Raw genomic sequence first — 25150 nt, 5'->3', positions numbered from 1 at the left:
AATGTAATCATATATGTTATATGAAATGGCATGGATATGTCAAAACCCTAATCACATAGATATGCTTGCATATGAATGTTGTAATTTTATCCATAATGATTGAATGAATAAAATGCAGCCTTGAAGATCTCTGAAAATGCTTGATGATGAACAATTGAATGCTTGAATGTGAAGACTTCCAATGCTTAGGATTGAGATGAATTGATTAATGTCTTTATATATGAGGATCTCGGTTAATTTACTGATTAGGCTGACCTCTAATGGTCATATTAAGCCACCATTTTTTTCCCACTGAAGAAGTAGGTCTCACCCCCTCTTTGAAAATTGGGCCTCAAAGAGGGGGACCAGGGCATTGGGCGCTCTAGTCCAAGACCAAGGTGATAGCGCCCTAGTCCTTCTCAATTAGGGACTAGTTTTTGGGCCAAGGAAGGAGGATACCTCTCTAGGGAATCACTTGGTAGGTGTATGAGGCATAAAAACTAGAGTCAATGCACTGAACAAACCCAAATATGAGACGTGCTAAAGTAGGGGCACAAACATGAGGTATAAATTGGCCCGGTGATAATTTATGATGCTACATTTAGCCCCCACTTTAACGGGAGTGTGAGCCTATGAAAATACTCGCGGTAAACTAGATGAAAGAGAAATGAAGGAGATGAGCAAAGGATCACAATCACAAGGAGTATAAGACATCAATAATTTCGAGGAAGTAAGCCCCCAGTCTTAGGATCTTAACTCACTCAAACACATGCAAGGGCACACAACACAAAACAAAAACAAAAAGGCAAACAAAAGGTCAACAAAGATAATCAAAGACAAAAAGGCAAAAGACACACATCACAAAAGCTAAAGACCAAAAACAAGACCTCAAGTTGACTAGTTGAAGAGACCTCAATATCAAAATGTCTCAACCACTAATATCATTCTTGAAAAATGCCATCTCAAGAACATAAGTGATCACATAAAAGATCAAAGCATGCATCATCCATGAACCACCAATAACAAAGTTATGAGTTCATGAGAAGAAGGAAAGAGAGAGCATGAATACATGCTAGATGCATTTTTCTAGGTGATCCATGAGAAGAATTATGAGAGAGGACATGGATACACACCCTAGATGTGTTTTTATAGGTGATCCATGTTGGGAGGAGAGTATAAATAGTCTAGTATTTTTCTAGTTCTACTCATCCTCACGTGTGTGTGCAAGTGATGTCTAGTTTCAAGTATATAGCATGTTGTATAAGAGTTTGTTTCCTCTGGTTTCAAGTGTGCATCAACCAGTTTAAAATATATAATGTAAATGCAAATTCCAAGGGGCAAATGTTTGATTTCAAGAACATCTTGTTTAAGAGTTTGTTTTCTCTGGTTTTAAGAATGTGTAACCTCTTTTAAGATAGATACATGCCTGGTTTCGAGGACATCCTGTGTAAGAGTTTATTTTATTTGGTTTCGGTGATGTGCACCCCATCCAAGACATATATCAAATGCTACGTCTGGTTTTGGGTATGAAGCATCTCGTATAAGAGTTTGTTTTCTCTGGTTTCGAGAATGAACACCCCATTTAAGACATGCAAAAATGATATGCAAAAATATGGTACAATATGGTACAAAAGGGTGATATGTATGCCCCCATTAAGATGTCAACATAGCCCTATGTTGGCATCTTAAGGAAGCTAGAAACTAGGATACGTACCTTCAACACCAAGGAGATATCCTTTAGGCAATAATGTTCATAAATCCAAGCTAAAGAGGTCAATTCTCTTACAAGCAAGGATAAGATGGTTGAAAATGAGATATCTTGCAACAAATGTAAAAAGGATCCTTGGAGGAGAAGAGATCTTTGCTCAAAAGACATCTACCCCAAAGAGGAGTTCTTGAACAAACATAACATCTTCTACCAAAAGAAGGGAAGGAGAACAAGAATGCATACATTCTCCCTATTGATAAGTGAAAGAGATTCTTGATGACAATGACATACACCTCTTGCATAAGAGAGAATCCTTGAGCAAACAACAACTTCACACAAGGAATGACATCAAATCATAAGCAAACACCTCTCAACAAAGAAAAAGTGGATCCTTAGAAAGGAGAAAATAGAGAAAGAAATCATTGCCCCCCAAGTGTAAGGATAATGTGAAGAATTACACAACCTCTAAGGAGATATTAGACATAAGCAAATGCACAATATACTCACATGAAGGAATATCCAATGCAAGAAAAGATATTTATATATGTTAAATGCAACTCTAAAGAAGAGGTAATCTTCAATAGAGAGGGAAAGAAAAAAAGATCACATATTCCCCTAAGGAGGGATTTATCATAATAGACATACCATTTCATGCATAAAACGATATCCAAACATGAAAAATGTAACCCCTTAAAGGGAATAGTGACACTTTAGAGAAAGAAGAAATGGATAAGATTCTTGCCCCCCCAAGTATAGAGGCAAGAATGAACTATGTTACTACCACAAGATGTTTGATATTGAAAAACCATTACCTCTTATAACAAAGAGCCACCAGTTAAGTTAATTACTTGTGTCATAGGGCGAGGAGAAACATGAAGGGTGAAAAGAATGCTAAGGCACTACTTTCTCACCAAAAAAGAGAGCAATATCAGTGGAAAGTTTTATTTGAGCCTTATCAAATTGTTCTTGAACAAATTTCTTAAATGCTTTACATTTTCCAAGAGAATGACAATAACTATGATGAAAAAGACAATGCTCATCACCTTCTTTATGCTTTTTTCTAAACTTTACAAAAGGAAAGACAACATTCCTATCATACTTTAACTTCCAAAAGATTCAAATTGCTAATCTTTCCTGATCATCAATAGGATTAGGCCTTGTCTCTTGTGATGTAGGACAAGGATTGTTAGAAGAAGGATGGTCATCTATTATTTTAACTATGCCTCTATCAATGAGTCCTTGCATTCCATTTTCAAAATCAAAACAATCATTGGAAGTGTGATCATTGGTTTGGTGATATGAGCAAAAAGGAGTTTTTGAAGAAGAAGCACTTTTAGTTGAACAATGGGTTTGTTGTCTTGCAAGATGATCTTTGAAGTCTTGAATCATAAGTAGATCATCCATAGAATAATTATAATAATGTCCTAGGCCTTATGTGCTAGCTTGTGTAGGGGGTTTAATAGGGACTCTAATTCCTTGTTCAAATTTTCCAAGTCTCGTCCTCTAGAACCTTGTTTTGATATTGAAAAGGGGGAGGAACATTATACTAAATTTATTTGAAGTTGTAGTGTAATCATGTTTAGAAGGAACAAAGGGACAAGTAGATGAAGAAGTAATATCTTGTGGAGGATGATTTTCCTTTCTTTCATCAACATATCCTCTTTGGTAGATTGGGAGGGAAGATCCTTATCAACTAAGGCCTCATCTTTTCTTAAAGTTATGTTGGGAGATAGATCATGAATGAAGTGCATAACATCATATTCTTTGCAAAAATTTTGATGATTAAGATAGGCTCTAGGAGAATAAGGAGGATCCAAAGAGATTGAAACACCAACATTTTGATATTGCCCCCCTTGCGCTAGGGTATGTGTATGAGAAGAAGATGGCACCATGTTTCTCTTCAATGCTTGCTCTCCATTAGAAAGATCATTTATATGAGTATTAGCTTGTTCTTCATTCACATTAGATACCCTAGGAGAGATACAAGTATTAGGTTTTCCACTAACACCTCTAGGATTAGGATCTACAAAAGATTTAATATGATCTATATATAAAATGCATTTTCCTAAAAAATATTACAATAAAACAACACACATTATAAATGAAAGCTTTAAGATCTAGTTGATTGAAAGGAAGAAATTTGGAAATTCTAAAAATGCAATATTCCAAAGTGCTATGGATGAAAATGGTGTCTAAACCTCACATTTATATAAGGTTACTATTTATAGTAAGTTTTTATTTGATCATGAAATGGTGCGAAATTACCCCCGAAGCTTCTGGTTGGCTAGATAAGCATTCCGGTAAAGTTACGTCGCAAGATCACTTCTAGTTTTGAAGATATTAAATTTTCCATTTTGGAGGGGTCCAATGAAAGGTTTAAATTTAATTTTGAGGACTTTAGAGGACCCAAAATGCCCTAAAAGTGGGCGTAAATGGCTATGTCGTTTATGAGGCAATAGAGCACTTTGCAAGCTTTCTGATGCTTCAAACGGTTCGTCAATAAGACACTCGATTCTCGTTATGGCCTCCATAAGTTTGTACTCCTGAAATAGGAAATATAAAATAAATCAAACACATAAATGAGCTGTAAAAAGGGAGGGACACGTCATAGGGGATCTAGAAGGGAGATAAGGTTGACTGCACCTTATTGGGTGGTTTTAGCCCATAGTTTTGTAATACCGTTTGACGGTTTCTTGTATTGTATCTCCTATATATGAGGTGCGTGAGATAGAGGTTGTGTGTAAGAGTCTTATAACTATTGAGTTACCTTCAAATCTCTGATTAGTGGTACTCCTATGAAGAGCTTGCTCTAAAAGTATATTGTAATCTATTTTTTATTGTGGAATAATATATTGGGCGGCTTTTGGAGTGTGGGGTTTTTCTCCCGAAAGGATTTTACCCATGTAAATCACTATGTTATGGTTTGAATGTTATTATATCTATTTTTGTTTTTTATAACTGTTGTGATGATCTTTAAAAGTTTTTGCATTACCCTCCTCTCAAGGTTAGTGTAGGAAGTTGTTTTGCTACTTAACTTCCTTACAAGTGGTATCAGAGATTGATCACCTTTGGTTTTAGTTGTTGATTGTTGGGTTTTTTGAACTAATCGAGATTTGAGTGGGAGCTTTTGCAAAAGACACTTTTTTAATTTTTTGCAGGAATTTTTAGATGGCAAGTTTGTAAGGAAAAATAGAGTTGGAGAAATTTAATGGAACAAATTTTGAGATGTGGATGCTAAAGATGGAAGATCTGCTAATAGATCGAGATCTATGTGATGTTGTTGATGTGAATGTCCAAAGACCCTCAGATCCTACTGCGGCGGCTCAGTATGATGTTATGGACCGAAAAGCCAAGGGTCTAATTGTTGGCATTATGGATGAATTGATTATGTGTTGCATTGATGTTTTGTCATTGATGTCAACACTAGCTGTTATGGTTGGTTACCGACAGAAGATCTAGTGTTACCGACAGAAGGGACTATCTGTTGGACACTTCCGGCATGTTTGGATCAATGGAGTATGTTTGATTTTATGTGTTACGTGTTCCTGGAGTATGTTTTGGTCAGTTGGTATTGACTTGGCGATCGATGATATCATACACTCTTGTAAACCCTTACGAGCATGGGTTTAAGGTTTTACTGATAAAGCTTTTATTGAGAATCTTGGACATGATACATAAGTGGTGTTGGTGCAGCTTCTAGATGGATTTCAAGATGCTGAAGATGTTCTTTGATTGTGCCTCAACTAATTGAAGACATCACTTTGGCATGGTGGACCCAGATTAGGTCCGGTACCTATCTAGGTTAAGGATCGGTATTATGTTAATGTGTTCTCTACATGTTACCGGGATGATTCATGGATTGGTTATTGTTGTTTTGGTCTCAAGCTGACATGGCATATCATTGTAATATGGATGTATGTAATGATCTTATTGTAATATCTTTTAGGTGGCCGACCTAATTAGTTTAGGCCTTAGGGTTGGTATAAATTGATGTAAGATCTCATTGTAGATCATGGTATGGGAATGAAATGTAATATCATATGTGAAGGAGTTTTGTTCGATCATTGAGGATCAAATTGGGTTTAAAGAAGAGGTTAAAGGCCTCTGGTATTGATCTTAACCGAGACCGTAATCAAGCATGGTAGATGTTATCTCTGGCAGTTCATTCTTTTGGATTGGTGTCCAATTATCTCAAGGTGGTTATAACCTCTATGTAGTCAGTGAGACTCTTTTGTAATGAGCAGTACGCTCTAGGCAGTGTGCCTTCCTACATGTGGAGGCCTCTTATTGTATCACATACTTTATGTAGAAGTATCATCTAACTGTGGGTAGGCTTCCCACCGTGGTTTTTCCCTTTCTAGGTTTTCCACGTACAAATCATGGTGTTATGTGGTATGGTTGCATTGTGTTGATTATCTGTTTTATTGTTAAGTTGTATTGTTTACCGGTATCTGTTTCTGCTATTCCTTTACTTAATGTTTATATGCTCCGGTTAAAGGTTATTAAGTGGTTTGATTGATATAATCCGTTAACAACTGATTCACCCCCCCTCTCAGTTGTTCACTGATTATCCTAACAATTGGTATTAGAGCTTTGGTCCTCTTTTGCAGAAGCTTACCCACTTGAGGAAGATCCTATGGCAACTAACACTTCAAATCCACCGACAACTATTTTCAGAAGAGAAATCCCTAAGCTTCATTGAACAAATTATGGGATATGGAAAATCCGAATGGAGACTCATCTTAGATGTCTTGGCAAGGATATTTGGGAGATCACTAAGAAATGATACACACCTTATGATTCAACATCTGGCAATCCTGCTCCTATAGACTTGGACAAAAATATTGAAAATGATTGCAGAGCTAGAGAAGCCCTCCTGTGTGCACTTACTGATCAACAAATCATGTGATTGACTAATAAATCATTGGCAAAGGTTATGTGGGATCTGAATGAGGGTGACCCTACTGTCAAAATTTCTAAACTTGATGGTTACCGGGTAAGGTACAAAAACTTGAAGATGGGTGACAATGAAAGAATTGTTATATTTATGGAAAGAGTAAATGAGATTGTCATGGGAATTCAATGTTGTGGAGGATCTCTGAGTGAATATGAGATAGTTTCCAAAGTTTTGAGAGCCCTTCCACCAGCTTACAAGATGAAGGCAACTAAAATTAATGAATTGAGAACAATGGCAAACACTTTAGCTAACAAAGACATTCTGATTGGGAAATTATCTTCTTTTGAGCTTGAAGAATTTGGACCTTCTGGAGCTACAAAGTCCGAACCTGCTTTTCATGCATCATCATCATCTACAAGCAAGAATGATTGGAAAGCCCTATATGCAAAAGAATTGGAAGATATGAGGAAAGAGGATGAAGAATTTGAGCAACTTGAAGCCCTATTTGCTAGAAGAGTACCTAAAGGACCGACAAGAAGTGAGTATGAAGGAAAAGCACTTTTTAAATGTTTTGCATGTAATAAGATTGGTCATTTTGCATCTAGATGTCCTGAAAGGAATGCAAGGTTTGAAGAGAGGGTTAAGAAATCATTTAAGCCTAATTAGAACAGATATATATTCAAGAGAAATAAACAATGCTACATAGCGGATGAGGAAGGAGTAAGTGATGACTCTGAGGATGAACCGACAACAGACTCTACTAGTGGATCCGGCAATGGAAAGGAATGGGTGTTCTATGCTTTAAAGGAAGATGAACCGGAACCGGCTATCAAGAATGAAGAAAAGGCCCTAGTAGCAAAAGTTGAAGATAAGGATGAATGGGTAATTGATAGTGGATGATCGCATCATATGACTGGAGATAAAAGAAAATTTCTATCCCTGCAAGAATACAATGGCGGTCAAGTGAGTTGGAGATGACAAAGCATGCATGATCAAAGTTACAGGTACTATTTCTTTGGATGGTAAGCATAATACTGATAATGTCTATTATGTAGAAGGTTTAAAGCATAATCTTTTGAGTGTTGGTCAATTGGTGGACAAGGGATTCCAACTTCAATTCAAAGATAGAAAATACAAAATCATTAACAAAATTGGTTTTGAGATTGCAATCGGTATTCAGATTGGACGTAATATCTTTCATTTGAACACTGGTAATAAGACATGTTTGATTGCTCATATTGATGAGAGTTGGCTATGGCATAAGAGGTTGTGTCATGTTAATTTTGATTGTATTGTTAAGATCAGTTCAACTAAGGTAGTTAGATATATACATGTAATACCCTAAAATTGGTCACCTAAACTATGGGCCCCTAATCTCGACAACATCACCAAGGTCCTAACCAAAGGCAATTAAATCAACTTTGAGCACACAATTAATTAATTCTTCAATCATTATATGTTACATGGAAAGTGAATTATTCTATATTATTTAAATATTTAATTAATTAATTAATTCATTTCAAGAAAATCATTTTGATCAATTATCCTATTTAATTTTTTAAATATCTTAGCATATTTAATTAATTAATAAATTTGCCATTAATCATAAAAAAAGGAATTAATTTATTACAAAAGAGGAATCAATATGCAAATCAAGAGTTAAATTGAAAATAAAATAAAAGAATTGAATTGAAAGAGAAATCAAACTTGAGATATTATTTCTTCTTCTAAATTGAGAACTTGAAATCAGAAAACAATTAAATGAATTTAATCATTCTCTAAAATTGGAACTTAAAGCTTTTGAGAAAAGAAGTTCAGTTGCATTGAAAAGACTCTTTTCTTGAATAAATCAAAGAATTGCATAGAATTACCTATTTTCATCTCAAGTGCATGGAATTAATTGAATTATATCTCTAATGCAAACTTGAACTTATAATCTGAATGCATTTCAATTCAACTATAATTGGAATCTATCTCAAGGTTAACTGAATCTGATCTCTCAATTATTTCAATTATCCTAAATTGTGCTTTTTTTTGGTCTCTCTTGTGATTCTCTATAAATCCAGCCTTCATCTCTCATTCAAAACACCCTGGAGATTTATTGTTATTATGCAGTTTTTGCTCTGGAGTCATTGAAGATATTGTGCTTGCTTTTTTGAGATTATTGCATCTTAGTTTAGTTTTTTTTTCCATATTTAGTTCAATTATGATTGCTTGAACTCATATAGCTTACTATTCATCCATCGAGCATAATCTTGCATCCATTTAGCTTAATATCATGCTCGTATAGATTAAATTCTTCGTCTTGGTGTAGTCTAGTCACTGGTATTGCTTTACAAATCTGAGAGCAAGTCTATACTTGCATCTTTTAGAAGGCAATTGGTCGATTTGTTATGGTTTTATTATTCATTCTTATATCTGTCTAACCATACATGCAATGACTTAATTGAATTATTGTGTCTTACAGCTTGCAGATACTTATTCCACTTTTCACACACACATTTCTGGTGTCCACCGTGGGGCAGAAGACAACATCTTTTGACCTCGAAGACTAACTTTTTCTTATTTTTTAGATTTTTTTTTTTTTGGATTTTCGTTCATACAGTTACTGCGAAATATCGTACAAGTTTTCCCACAGTGCCTAATGACAAATTGCAGATATCGTGCGATCTCATACGAATTATTGTATGACTCAGTGAGAATTGTCGTACGATATTCTGTGTTTTTGGGTTGAAATCATATTTCATTCTTCAGGTTCTTTATTTAATTTTTATCATACTAATGCTAACCTTGGCTTGTTGTTCATCTGTCTGAGGAACTTTCACAACCTAATCAGTTTTTTGCAGAACGCTTGTCGATAAATATGCTTGTCAAACAAAGACAATATGAGTACTGATTCGTTGTCTTTGCAGGTTGCCTGAGGAGATTCGACTAAACATTGTGTATTCTTTAAATTCATTTTTAGGCACCTAAACTGCTATCTGGTTAATGAACAAATTTGTCTTTCATGTTTTAAGAAAATTCTGAGAGGTAGGAGAGTATGCTCTTGTCTGCATAAACAATAAAAAATCTAGACCCTTGAGGCCTTTTCTAAGTTTGAGATTTGTGTGACTTTAGCGGGCCTGCCCTCCCGAGGAGCCTATAAGGCCAAAGCTATTAAGGTCGGTGAGAGGGGAACGACCAAAGTGGGAATGGCTAACGCCAAGTACTCCAAACCACTATAAAATAAACGTGATTTGTTGAAAATCAAGTCAACGATAGTGCTCAGGAATAGCTCTTCTCTATACCCTCGGGTATATCAAACCTTGGTTTTCAAGGCTGGGAGACCTCTTAATTGAGTTTATACCCCGACGCACCAAACGGATCCCTTACTAGTTCCAATTAAGATTAGAAGTTACCTGGTTCACCTCCGAAAGGGGGGATAATCTTTGTGCAAGAGAGATAGTAACTGTCCCAAGATACTTGTCATTTCGTTCCCCCATTAGCATTTGGAGTCAGCTAATACGATGTTGAGAATCCATTGCGCGAGACTCAACGATCGTATTCTGATTAACTATTGGGTGTGTACCTGAGTCTGCAAGCAAAGGTTTTCTTCTCTCACCAATTTCCATAGGGTTAGTGTGTTGTGATTGAAGTCATTATACATATTGTGTGTTTACTATGTTTTCGTCCCTGAAATTGAAATTGAAATACCAAAAAACTAGAGAAAACAATAAACAACTCAGTGGTTAAAACTCTGTCCATGTCAAAAACTAGTCTATCTTAGTCAAAACTCTGTCTATGTCAAAAAGTAGTCTATCTTAGTCAAAACTCTGTCCATGTAAAAAACTAGTCTATCTTAGTCAAAACTCTGTCCGTGTAAAAAACTAGTCTATCTTAGTCAGAACTCTGTCTGCGTTAAAAACTAGTCTATCTTAGTCAAAACTCATTCTGTGTCAAAAACTAGTCTATCTTAGTCAGAACTCTGTCCGTGTCAAAAACTAAGTCCATCTCAAAACTGGTCGTCGTTAGTCTTTGAAAACCCTGTCTGTTAGAATTTTGTCTCTGTCCAGTAAATTGTCGTATTAGTCTTCTGATTTATCGTCCTGTTACATAACTGTTGTCATACGAAATTTCATCAGGTCTTACAGTTTGTCATCTAGGTCCTTATTCTGTGTCGTATGAAATCTGATAAATTGCCGTCCTGCTTAGGGAATTATCATCTGATCTTTGGTCCTGTGTCGTACAAAAAAACATTACATTCATCAGTTTTTCATCTGAGGTATACCCATCTATCGTGCGAAATTTTGTTTTTATCATCCTGAAGCTATTAAATTGTTATCTGGTCCTATAAAACTTGTCGTACGAATCTCTGATTTTGTTAGTCCAAAATAGTCAAACTTGCCTAAAATAGTCTATAGCAAGCATAAAACTAGTTATCATCATTATGAGCATAAACAAATCTAAACAGTGCACTTATGTCGTTGTGTTGCATGATTTTGTCGATCATCTTTCATCTAGTTCAATCAACCATTTATCAAACTTAAGTAACTTAGATAAAAGTCTTACATAGGATAGATCATTCCTAAAACCAAACTAAATCTTAGTTTCTTCTCTCAATTGATATGTTAAATGAACAACTAGCTCCAAATTTGATCTTGACTTCTGCATCACAAACAACTCTAGGTCACATCAGTCAATAAAAATGCCTATTCAAACCATAAGTTCTCATAAGAAAGCTGCCAAAGGCAAAAGAAAATCCTTTTCATATCAAGATAATCTATTTTACATAGAAAATCCTCTCACTAATAAACCTTCATCATCAGATATGCCAGTTTATGATCAACCCTTGTCTCCCACCATATCTGAAACAAAACAAGAAATACTAGCTGCTAAACACAATGACAACCTTAGTATCCATGATACTGATAGTGATTCCTCATCAAGTGAATCTGAAGCCTCTGAACCTCCAGAAACTGATATTCATAAATGTCAAAAGGATAAAGATTTCTGAAAAATGATGAAGATTATCATGGCTAGAGAAAAAGAAGACTATTTTCTAGAACTAGCAAAGCAAGGCGCTAAGCTTCCTACTAGTTATAATGTTGAGGCCCTCATCACTAAAGAGGAAGAGACACCCTTAGAAATGGTAAACAAACAATTACAAGCATTACAAACTGAGATCACATAACTGAAAAACAAAGATAAATCATCAAAACAATATTCTCTGGACACAATATGCCCATTTCGATTTGATAAAAACCTTTACATGCCTTCATTTCCTTCACGAGTGGAGATCCCAAAATTTGACAAATATGATGGCACCTCAGATCCTCAAGACCATGTCAGAGAATTTTGTGCTTTATGTATGGAGTTCATGCACAAACAAACCTATATGATGCGCCTTTTCCTGAGAAGTTTAGGAGGGCAAGCTATGGAATGGTTTTCAAGCCTACCTATGGGAATAAAAACTTTTAAAGAATTAATCCAACTGTTTCTACAACAATACTCCTATAACATTCGTCACCCAGTCACTATGATAGATCTTTGCAATACCAAATAGAAAACAGGAGAGCCCTTTCTCACTTTCCTCCAATGATGGAGAAATATGTTCTCTAGATATTCAGGGCCTATACCAGATTCTGAGAAGATGGATATCTTCATCAACAACTTGATCCCTGAATTGAAATACAGTATCCAAATGCAAGTATACCCTTCATTCAACAAAATGGTAGACAATGCCCTCAGAATGGAAGATGTGCTTATAAAGAAAGGAGATATCTCACTTTGGAAAGAAACACAACAAGGTTCTAGTTCCAAAGAAAAGAACAAATATTGGAAATATGGGAAAGACAATAACAGAAATGTTGTTAATGATGGAGTGGTAGACATTGTTAAAGCAAAATTAAAATCCATGATATTTAACTTGGCTAGTGGTGAAGAGGGGAAAACGGGATGAAAGGTCAAATGATAAAAAACGCAATGAAATAAGCATGAAAACACTAAAACATCAAGAGATCATTTTACCTTCCTATTTTACCTTCTCCTTCGGATTGAGCTTGATGAAGTGGATGGTGAGGATGCGCCCTTGATGCTCCACTTGATGTGCTGCTTGCTTGATTTGGATGTGGAATGCTCTCCAAGTGCTCAACAAGATAGATGGATTGATATTTGGATTGGATTGTGATAGATAGAAGAGGATTTGGATTAGAAGAGGATGAGAAAAGAAATAGGCAGCATGACAATGCATGAGAAGTGGATGATTTGTGAGGAGAATAGGCTCCAATTTATAGATTGGATGAGGCCAATGGAGGGCCAAGATTGATTTGATCATGAAGGGTTAAGATTTATTTTAGAAGAAGGCATGGATCAAGGGTGCCTTGGGAAAATAAACAAGAATATAAAATTTCTTGGGAAAAGGGGGGAGAAATTTGAATTTCAAATATGAGGAATTAAAAATTCCAAAATAAGGATGCATTGAGGGATTCAAAGAAATTTGAATTTATTTGAGAGACTCAATGTTGATGTGACATGAGTGGGAACTAAAAATTGAGGGATAATGATAATCATGATTATGAGAGATTCTAGAAGGATTAATTAGGCTAATGGGATTAGGAAAAGTGATTTGTAGGAATCACATGAATAGGTTAATTAATTAAAATTAATTAACTGAGTGGGTTTAGAGGAAATAATTATTGGAGGGGACTTTAGAAGAATAGGGGAATAATTAATTTATTTGATAAATTAATTATTGGACAATAGTGATAGAATTAATTAAATTTGGTTTAATTGATTCTAAGAGGAATGAGGACAACACAGTTAAATTAATTAATTATGTTGATAGGCTTAAATTAATTAAATCTTAATTTTAGGTGTCTACATTTTGTCCCTCTTTTATATAGCATCGTGAAATGATGTTATATCAAAGAAGAATAAAACGTAGTGGAAGAAAAGGATAAGGACTAGTAGCATGATGCCCTAGTCATGGGATGAGGAGGAAGGATGAGGAGGAAGTAGTGGTATGCCCCCTCGAGAGGACATGCGGGTTCGAAGAAGATGGGTGTGCTCTCAAAAGGAATTAGAAGAATAAGTTATGAAAGGATGGAGATAATGAAAGAGGGAAGTATGATGAGTTGGAGTGTTGTGAATGAAATGAGACAAAGAAATGATAAATGGATTGGATTTCTTGTTGAGCAAGTATAGAGAGAAAACCTAGATTTGATATTGCCATGGACAGTCTACATCACTGATTATAAGAACTAGGATGATATGAAGATCCGAGGCGTGGACTGACGCTCAGTCAAACAAGAATGCCTTGCACAAAATCATGCAAGTGTTGATAAACACTAATGCAGGGTTGCCTGTTTGTACAAGGAAGACCTTCAAACACACCATGCCATGAAAACTATGCCCCATTATACACCAGCCAAGACATACCAAGATATAGGATGATCAAGGTAGTCCTGAACAACTATAGTCCTGGGACACAAGATGAAAAAAAAGTGAAAAGCTCAAGCATGCAAACAACATGCACATGACCAACTTATATCTCTTGACAAGAGTAGGACATGGATTTGGATAAACTGTTGGACTAGGGAAGGAGGCATCCCGATGGGCAGGCAATGGATTGATTGATGGATGACAAAAGACAAGTTGGATGTGCAAGATCTGCAGATGAGAGGATTGACACGTGGATTTGTTTATCAAAGTCAGTGCGAGCTCAGGTAGATGGGGAAAGCTTAGTTTGATGGATTGTATAGGATTGGATAGGATTGGAAGAAGGATAAATGATTAGATAGGATGAAAAGGGGTATGGATGATTGAATAGGATTGGATTGAGGATGGGATTATTGATTAAATTGGAAGAGATGGAGAATATGATTGGATAAGATAGGATTGGATTAGAAATTGGATTGGAAATTGGATTGGATGGGGTGGATTGGTGTATAGGATTTGATTGAGTGGAACCAATGACAAGGGAGAACCAAGTATTGGTAAGAGGATGGACGAATGGAAGGAGGGAGTTATTATTTGGATGGATGGATAAAGTGGATGGATATGGATAGAAAATGGAGGAATAAAGGATGGAGGGTAGGGTGATTTTGAACCAAGGACTATGCTAAAAAGGAGTTCAATTCCCCACACTAGAGGTAGTGGAATTAAGGATACACGGATGGTGGATAAAAATGTATGAGTTTGAAGGATAATGTGTAATGGATATGGATGGTAGAGGATTAAGGCTTGAATGCTCCAAAGCATGCATGCATATCCATTATTTTGCCTCTATATGATCATGACGAAAGATAATAATGGAGGATTCATTTTAATAGGATGAGGGATATGAGATGGAGGATATGGATAGGATAGTAAAGATCAAAGATAGGAAAGGAGAATGGACTTAGATAGGATTTAGATGGATGGGAGGATTGCGTGGATGAAGCTTGCCCCCAAGTGTAGAGTGAAAGGGGATGAGGGGATTACACATGACACTTGTTTGCCAAGTGTTCATCATGGTACTTACCCAAGGTGCCACAAGAAGTGGTTTTCACCATTGGATAAAATGATTTTTCTTTACTTTTTTCTGATTTTTTTTTTGTATTGTTTTTTGTATTTTTATTTTTTTCTGAATTTTTTGGAATAGTTTGGATGGATAAGGATGAGGATGAGTAGATGTGGAAGATAGTGGATGTATTAAAGAGGAAGGGAGGACTCAAGCATCTAGTTCCATAGATGGTATCCCTTAGTATTGATTTGAAGTGGAGGTATGCTCATAGATGTTGGTAACAATAATTAGGGAGATGAAATGGATAGGGGATGGAAGATAAGGATTTGGAAAGGATTGGACTAATGGAATGGGGTTGTGAAAAGTGGATGCTAGATAATGGATGGGGTTTTGAATAATTTATGGAAGATCAATATTGGCACACACCTTGAAGGGTGGTGGAGTAGTGGGGGAGAGTGTTTTGAATTGGATGGGGGATAAAGTGTGGATTTTGGGAAATGAGGACCCAAAATAGAAGAAGGGGTTGATGGAGTTGGGATGGTGGATTTTGGGACATAAGGACCCAAAATGAATTTTGAAGATGGAGGAGTGTTAGATGGAAGATTGGAGGACTTATGAATGGATGGAGCTTTTGGATAAGCAAGTTTGGATGTCAGTTTTGATTTTGCTTTGGGATGCATTGCCTCTTTGGGGATCCACATAGTTTTTGATTTTTTCTCTTGGGGCCTTTGTGGCCTTTTTTATTTTTCTTTCTTTCGGATCATGTTTTTCTTTTGAGCATGTCTTTTTGAGGGGACATGTTGATCCTTTAATTTTTGTGGATTTTGAGCTTTATGCTTTTTAGATTGGTCATCCAAATTGCTTCCAATAGCAATGGGATGGGTGTATGAGGATGAATGACTCAAGGATTTTATGGATGGTGGGATGATGGAGGGAGTGTGTTGGGAGGCATTCAATGATGTGTGCCTTTGTTGATCTTGCTTAGGGATAGTGGATGGAGGGATGTAAGGACCCAAAATGGATGGAAGGAATGGAGGATTTAGTTTTGGAATATAAGGTCCCAAAATGGATGTGGATGACAGGGGATCACGAGATTTTGATTTGTAAGAAGGAATTTTGGATTTAAGAGGAATAGAGGATGTACCAACATCTTGAGCGTTAGCTTGAGGACACCTATTATTTTGGAAACAAGGTGCGAGTCCATTTTGAGGGGTATGGGATGTGGAAGTAGGATTAGGATTTTTAGATGTATTGGGATCATGACATGAAGATGAAGGGATACTTTGATATTCACTAGGGAGGGTATCATGAGATGGAGTGGGAGGGGTGATTGGATCATGAGATAGAAGAGGATCATGCGATGGAGGGAGAGGGTTGGATAGAGGAATCATATGATCATGAGATGAAGTGGAGGGAATGCCATTATTAGATGGAGTAGAGGGAGATGCATCATGAGATGGAGAGTATTCTATGCTAGCATTCTTTGGAACAAGCTTTTGGCATGTTTGGAGTTGTGGGGATTGTGTGATGGAGGAGGATATAGAAGCTTAAACTTGGGTGGATGGAGGAATGATGGTATCATGAAGTGTGGGGGATTGGGATTTGTTTTGAGGTGGAGGTGATTGGGGTGGATGGATGACTTGAGGAGACTTGACCACTTTGCTTTGAGGGGAGGATTTTTCTAGCATTTCTTGGATAAGATTATGGATAATGGATTTGGAGGATGTGAACAATATGGATTTTAGAGGATTAGGATTAGATGGAGAATTAGGACTGGGATTGGATGAAGGATTAGGATAATGGATTGGGGAATTAGAATTAATGTTTGGAGGAATATGGAGTAAAGGATTTGGATGGGGAGTAGAGGTAATGAATGCATTATAGAAGGATGGGGATTGGGATGTAGATAGGGGGGGGGAGATGGAGGTGTACATATTAGATTAGAGGAGTATGTGGATGAGGGATAATATGGAGATATGGATGGGGAATAAGATGGAGACATGGATGGGGAATAAGATGGATTTCCCTTGTCGAAGGTAGAGGAAGGATAAAATATATGGTATAGATTGGGATTGGGTGCAATGTGTTGAGATGGGATGGATGAAGGTATGATAGGCGAGTGGGAGATTATGGGATTAACTTGGTAGGCAGATTCGTGAACTTCCATGAGCATCTTCTCATACCAAGCTTTGAAATTCTGGGTAGTCATATTGAGAGTGAAGGATTAGATTGGAATTGGATAAATATGTTTTGGGGGGGAAAGATTATGGAGATAATGTTAAATGAATATGAGGATTAGGACTTGGCTTCAAATGATGGTGGATTATATTTGATTTGATTTGGATTGGAATTGATTTGATTGGATTGGTCCTTGGATTAGGACTTGATTGGATTGGAATGGTCCTTGGATTAGGACTTGATTTGATTGCATGATTGATTGATTGGATTGGATTGAATTGGATTTGATTTGATTTGATTTGATTTGATTTGATTGGATTGAATTGGATTGGATTAGGTTGGATTTGATTTGATTTGATTGGATTGGATTGGATTGGTCCTTGGATTAGGACTTGATTGGATTGGATTGGATTAAATTGGATTAGATTGGATTTGATTTGATTTGTTTTGATTGGATTGGATTGGATTGAATTGGATTGGATTGGTCCTTGGATTAGGACTTGGTTTGATTGGATTGAATTGGATTGGTCCTTGGATTAGGACTTGATTGGATTTGGATTAGATAAGATTGGTTGATTGGTTGGATTGGATAACCGGATTAGGAAGATGGATGGATTTGATTGATTGGAATTTTGGAGATTTGATTGGATTGGTGGGAGAATGATTATGGAAGAACATATAGATAGAAGGAAGAATAAAGGGGGAGGCTACCCAAAGTCAGATGAATGATTTGGACAAATATGTTGGTTGAGGAAGGATGATTGTTTGAATAGATGAAAGTGGATTGGGGATTGGAGAATTTCTTGGATAGATAGAAATGGATTAAAGATTTGATGATGACAAGATGGAATTTGGAAAGAGGGAGGATTGATTGGTTGTGGGGGATGGACTTGGCAAGAGATGTCAAGTAAAGAAAACACAATGGTCAAAAGAAGTTAGACTCAAAAGACACTCATGCTCCTTCACAATATATCCTATGGCGAGAAAAGACAATAGTCAATGGATCCCAATTGGTTTCCCTACTACGCTTACCCAGAGCAAACACTTAGATGCTTGACCCCACTGGCTCCCCTCCATGACACTCACTTCTTCGGGGCAGCCAAACATCAATTCCCATGAAAACTCCTCATGGCAAACTTTGTGTCTCTACTAAGGGCTGTAAAAATATGGGCGGCTTTGGAGGTTTGACCTCCTGCACCAATGACTAGAAGGTTTTTGGCCACTATGCACAAGGTGTTTAGTATGGCTTCCCATTAGGAGCTACCCTTCGCAGTTGTGCAAGCGTAATTGAGGCCTATAACCCAATGAAGCACCAAGAACTTAGTAGTCACACAAGCGTGATTGAGATCTCTAGGATCCTACTAAGCACCCAATGTGAGAGTGAACTCTCATATAGCCCCAACCACTAACCCTTTCATCATCAATGGCCTATTTATTATAGTGAGTTGGGAACCCTAGGTTCAGGTGTACTCACTTGGGTCGTTCCCCTCTTACCTTCTCAAAGAGCAAGTTGGGAGGGCATGCCCACTAAGGGTAAGCATGCAAGAAACATGAAAAAATTGGAGAGTCTAGATTTCTGATCGTCTAGCTAGATGAGAGCATACTCTCCTACCTTTACACTTTTCACAAACATAAAAGACAATGGTTTGTTTACCCCCTAATTAGATCAGGTGCCTAGTTAAGAAAAAAAAGACACAATGTTTGGTTGGAACTCCTAGGCAACCTGCAAAACAATTGGATTAGTAGTTTCAAAATGAAGTCTTTGACAAGCATAGGTTTGATTGATGAATCCTTTAACAAATGAGATCTACAAACACTTGTTAGACTGTCAAAACATCCAAAAACTCCTGATCCTGAAAAGCCTTGAAATTTGACTAAGTTTGAAATTTGGAAAAACCTCCAAAAACTAGATTTTGCATTATAACTACTAGAAGTTTGAAACCCCTCTCAAACATCTTGACAATATATATGGAATATAAATTAAGGTATAAGAAAGAGAAAAGAGAAGAGGAAATGTCACTTATACTTAAATGCTATATTCCATATATATCAGAAGACTCCTAAAAAAAACTTCTCTGTTCCTAATACGACAAAATAGAGAGTAGCAACTCGTACGACAAACCCTACTTCACCATACGACATGCAGTAGAAACTTGTATGACAATTATCACATAGTCATACGATTAACAACAAAAACTCGTACAACACCCAGAAGCAACTCGTATGGGCTTTCGGGCTGGAAGCGTAACCTGCAACTTCATAAGACATAGAAACTTGCAAAAACATCAAATTAGCAACGTGGGTCCCACCGGGCATGCCAGAATGAAGAGGGGAAAATGGGATGAAAGGTCAAATGATAAAAAAAATGCAATGAAATAAGCATGAAAACACTAAAACATCAAGATATCATTTTACCTTCCTATTTTACCTTCTCCTTTAGATTGAGCTTGATGAAGTGGATGGTGAGGATGCGCCCTTGATGCTCCACTTGATGTGTTGCTTTCTTGATTTGGATGTGGAATTCTCTCCAAGTGCTCAACAAGATAGATGGACTGATATTTGGATTGGATTATGATAGATAGAAGAGGATTTGGATTAGAAGAGGATGAGAAAAGAAATAGGCAGCATGACAATGCATGAGAAGTGGATGATTTGTGAGGAGAATATGCTCCAATTTATAGATTGGATGAGGCCAATGGAGGGCCAAGATTGATTTGACCATGAAGGGTTGAGATTGATAGAAGGCATGGATCAAGGGTGCCTTGGGAAAATAAATAGGAATATAGAAGTCCTTGGGAAAAGGGGGGAGGAATTTGAATTTCAAATATGAGGAATTAAAAATTCCAAAATAAGGATGCATTGAGGGATTCAAAGAAATTTGAATTTATTTGAGAGACTCAACGTTGATGTGACATGAGTGGGAATTAAAAATTAAGGGATAATGATAATCATGATTATGAGAGATTCTAGAAGGATTAATTAGGCTAATGGGATTAGGAAAAGTGATTTGTAGGAATCACATTAATAGGTTAATTAATTAAAATTAATTAATTGAGTGGGTTTAGAGGAAATAATTATTGGAGGAGACTTTAGAAGAATAGGGGAATAATTAATTTATATGATAAATTAATTATTGGACAATAGTGATAGAATTAATTAAATTAGATTTAATTGATTCTGAGAGGAATGAGGACAACACAATTAAATTAATTAATTATGTTGATAGGCTTAAATTAATTAAATATTAATTTTAGGTGTCTACAAGTGGCACACAAGCACTCAAAGCAGCTGAAAATCCTCCGAAGGAAGTAAAAGAGTGGTTTAAAGAGAAACTTTGGCTGTCAAAACCTAAACGCGACTTCATTCCTCTGGAAGAATCATACGAATTTGCTTTCAAAACTTTATTGGAAAATGATCTGATAACCTTACCAGACAATTCTAGGCCATATGATCCGAAAGTTGAACCAAAATGGTGGAGAGAGAACGAATACTACGAATACCATCGAAACAAAGGTCACAACACAAACAACTGCATGAAGCTCAAACATGAGATTCAAGATCTCATCAATGCTGGCAAAATTGTTGTTGGAAATCACACAACTAATGTTGATCACAAAGCTTTTAAAGAGCCCTTACCTATTTATGAACAAGGTGATTCCTCAAAGTCAAAAGGAGGTGCCAAAGTTAATTACACCTTTACCAACAATGATAATGTGATTAACATGATTGAGTCTTCCCAACCTGAATATTGCAATGTGATCATAATCAAAGATAAACAAAACGAATCACAAAATGCAAATGCTATGACCCGTGCTCAAAAGAAAGTCACTCTCCAAGGAGCTAGTTCTTCAACTCCTACTCAAACAACATCAAACCTACCAAGTTCTTCGAACAAACAAACAGATACAAACATGGCTAAATCCAAACAATTGGCTTCATCATTCTCTCCTGGTTATAGCATTGTCGAACAATTGAAAAGAACGGATGCTCAAATCTCCATCTTTGAATTGTTCAAAATATATTATGCTCATAAAGAGATCCTGGACAAAGCGTTTCTCACTACTAATGTCCCAAAAGATTTAGATATCAATCGATTTCAATCTATGGTGGGTCACTTGACTTCATCTCATTATCTTACTTTCTCTGAAGAAGATGACAACTCGCCGAATCACCCACATAACCAACCATTGCACATTGAAGCTATGATCCATAAACACCGAGTTAAATGTGTTTTGATAAATGGAGGCGCTAGGTTGAATATTTGTACGTATAATTTGCTTACACAACTGGGCTTTTCTGAAAATGTCATTGATCCGTCTAAGAAAATAACAATCAAATCTTATGATGAAGAAGAAAGAACCTCTAAAGGTCTGGTACTATTACCAATCATGGTAGGACCTATAGAAAGAGATGTTATTTTCCAGGTGCTTGATCTTCCTCTGTCATAAAACATCTTACTGGGCAGGCCATGGATTCATGAAATGAAGGCAGTTCCATCTACATATCATCAGTGCTTAAAATTTCCTTATAACGAGGTTGAAGTCAATATTCCTACTGATACAAACTCCTTTTGTAATGCATTGACAAAGAGTGTTGATACCTTTGTGCCTCATAATAGACCAGCCTCTACATCGAAAAGTTAAGAAATATTAATGAAGGACTTAGAAAAGAAATTGAAAATCACAAATACTGGCATGGATGGATACAAGATAGAACCAGTCCTTTCACTAATCTCTCTTCCTCCATCACCAAGACAATTAGGAACACCATCAGAGGTTATGAAGCCACATACTTCCACTCCAAATGTCATATATGATAGTCTCTTTGTACAATCCTCCCACTTCCCTTGTAGATGAAATAGAAGAGGATGTTGTTCTCAAATGGCTTTTCAAAGAAGATAAAGAAAACAAAGAAGTAAGACATTGTAAGATTTCTCTGACACAATATGGTCCAGGATATAAAATGATTCAACGCGTGGGATATTCAAGTACTGGTCCTCTGGGCAAAAATCAAGAAGGTATTATTGAACCTATCCATCTACAAACTAAGTCTACAAATGACAAAGCTGGACTGGGATACAATCTAGGAAAGACATCAGACCAGAAACATACTTCCCATCATCAGTCTAAGTGGAGGAAAAAGATACTGCATTCAACATCAAAAGAAGTAAACACTCAACAGACTCAAGAAGAGTATGAAAAAGAACAAGAAGAACTATCAATCAAGAGAGAGGAAACATCCAATAATCAAGTTCCAATGGTATCAGCTACAACATTACAAGGAGTAGAAATTCTAGAGGATATGAGAGAAGAGGTAGAAAGAATCAGAGAATTGTTTGCACCACTAAAAATTCTAGTCACATACACTGGTAGACAACAAGTAGATGATTCAGAAACTGACTCGAACGAGTATGAATGGGGTCTAGATCATCTCTCAAATACATCTAGTACATAAACTCTAGAAGAGTCCAATGATATCACATATGACACACAAGAGATGATACCCTTAAAACTACAAACAAAGATAGAAGAAATCAGACTAAAAAGACAAGCAGACTATGAACAAAAGTTGAAAGAAGGAAGAACACAAGAAAATTCTTCACCTACTATGTCTCCTTCTAGTAGGACAAAACAAATCACTAATGGAACTACACAAGAAGAATTGGAAGCTATAGAAACAAAACCAGTCATTAGTCCAGAGGAAGCTGAATAGAGTAGAAGAGAGACATTCACAGAACCATCAAGGCTATGTCAATAGGTATGTCAGATACAAGTGATAAATGAACCAAATCACGAAGGAACTTGCAGCATCAAAGATGTAGGTGTTGACACTATACATACATTCACTCAATCACTTGAAGAAGAGTCGGAAACTTCCTCTTATGACTCTGATGACTCCGACAATAGTCCTATTGATGAAAACACCTATTCAGCATCAAACTCTGACTCCTCTATCATGGATGTCAGGAATCTGTCTGTTGATCTTGTTATTGTCAAACCACGATATGTTGTCCAGTTTGGCATAGAAAATGATGCTACGAGTAGGTCTATTGGATTTGGTCAACTAAATATTAACATGCACTTCAATGATCATGTTGTAACTATTCCTGGTCTCGAGACATTTATGCAAGGTAGGCTTCTAGAACTCGACTTGTCAGTCCGAAGTTATGATGATAATACCGTGAACTCCCTCGAACCTGTTCAAACTTTATCCTTAGTACATCCTGAACTAATTGACTGTAGTCTCCAAAACCAACCTATGAATGTACCTATCTTTGCCAATGAATACATGTTAGTCTACTACCTTAATACAGTTGAACCAATGGACTCTTCCACCAACGAACATAGTGAGAATATGACTGAAACAGATATCAAGTATCTTAGTCACCAAAAAAAAAAAAAAGAAACAGATATCAAGTATCTTAGTCACTAAAACATATAAGATCTGATGGCGAAAACCACATTGTGGCGATGTCAGAATCAAAAATAGAAAAAATAAAGGATGTACCTAAGGGTGAAAACCTCTTTGAGGCACCTGAAGGTGAGATACTTGATCTACTGCCAAATCATACTGATTGAACCATTTCAACCAGTAAATATTGGGAGTCAAGAGATACCACATATCATCCACTTAGCTCAATCATTATCGGCAGAAGAGTTAAAATATTTCAGCAATCTCTTTTTAGAAAAGATGATCAACTTTGCATGGACATACTATGATATGCCATGCCTAGATCCTGATCTTATCATGCACCATCTTTCTATTACACCAGGAGTTAAACTGGTCAAGCAAAAACTCCGCAAGATGCACCCTCATGTGGTACTGCTAGTTAAAGTTGAGCTAGAAAAATTGCTAAAAGATGGATTTATCAGAGCAATAGACTACACATAATGGATTTCAAACATAGTACTTGTATCAAAGGAAAACAAATCTATTAGGGTTTGCACAGACTTCAGGGATCTCAATAAAGAATGTTTGAAAGATGATTTTCCATTGCCTAACATTGATATGATAGTGGATATGACTATTGGATATGAGATGTAATCATTAATAGATGGATTCTTTGGCTATAATAAAATCAAAATAGCTCATTGGGATCAAGAAAAGACAACTTTCACCTGTGCATGGGGAACCTTTTGTTGGAATGTCATGCCATTTGGGCTAAAGAATGCAGGGGGAACTTACCAAAGAGCAATAACTACTATCTTTAATGATATGATGCATAAAAACATGGAAGATTATGTTCATGACAATTTAGTAAAGACTATGAAGAGATCCACACATATTCAAGAGCTAGGTCTCATACTAGATAGAATGAAAAAATTCAAGCTTCGGCTAAATCCTAAAAAGTGTGCATTCAGAGTGACATCTGGGAAATTACTTAGTTACACCATTTCAAAGAAAGGAATTGAGGTTGATCCTGAGAAGGTCCAAGCTATAATGGAAATGCCACCTCCAAATAATATTAGTCAAATGAGAAGTCTACAAGGATGTCTCCAGTCAATTAGATACTTTATTTCTCAGCTAGCAGATAAAGCTCAACCCTTCACAAAAGTATTAAGGAAAGGAGTAATATACAATTGGGATCAAGAATGTGAACAACACCTTCAACAAATCAAAGAATACCTATCTAATCCACCAATACTGATGCCGCCAATTCAAGGTAAACCATTGATCGTATACATATCAGCTACTGATTCATCACTGGGGGCACTTCTGGCAGAACAAGATGAACATTAAAAAGAGAGAGCTATATATTATATCAGCATAACATTGGTGTCTTATGAAATGAACTATACTATAATAGAAAAAGCATGCTTGGCATTAGTCTTTGCATCACAAAAATTGAGACACTACATGTTAGCACATTCCATCAAGCTAGTAGCTAAGATTGATCAGCTCAAAC

The sequence above is a fragment of the Cryptomeria japonica genome, chromosome 9 (assembly GCF_030272615.1).
Source record: "Cryptomeria japonica chromosome 9, Sugi_1.0, whole genome shotgun sequence".
Lineage (NCBI taxonomy): Eukaryota > Viridiplantae > Streptophyta > Pinopsida > Cupressales > Cupressaceae > Cryptomeria > Cryptomeria japonica.
The sequence above is the reverse complement of the archived record's forward strand: the minus strand, read 5'-3'. Positions refer to the sequence as shown.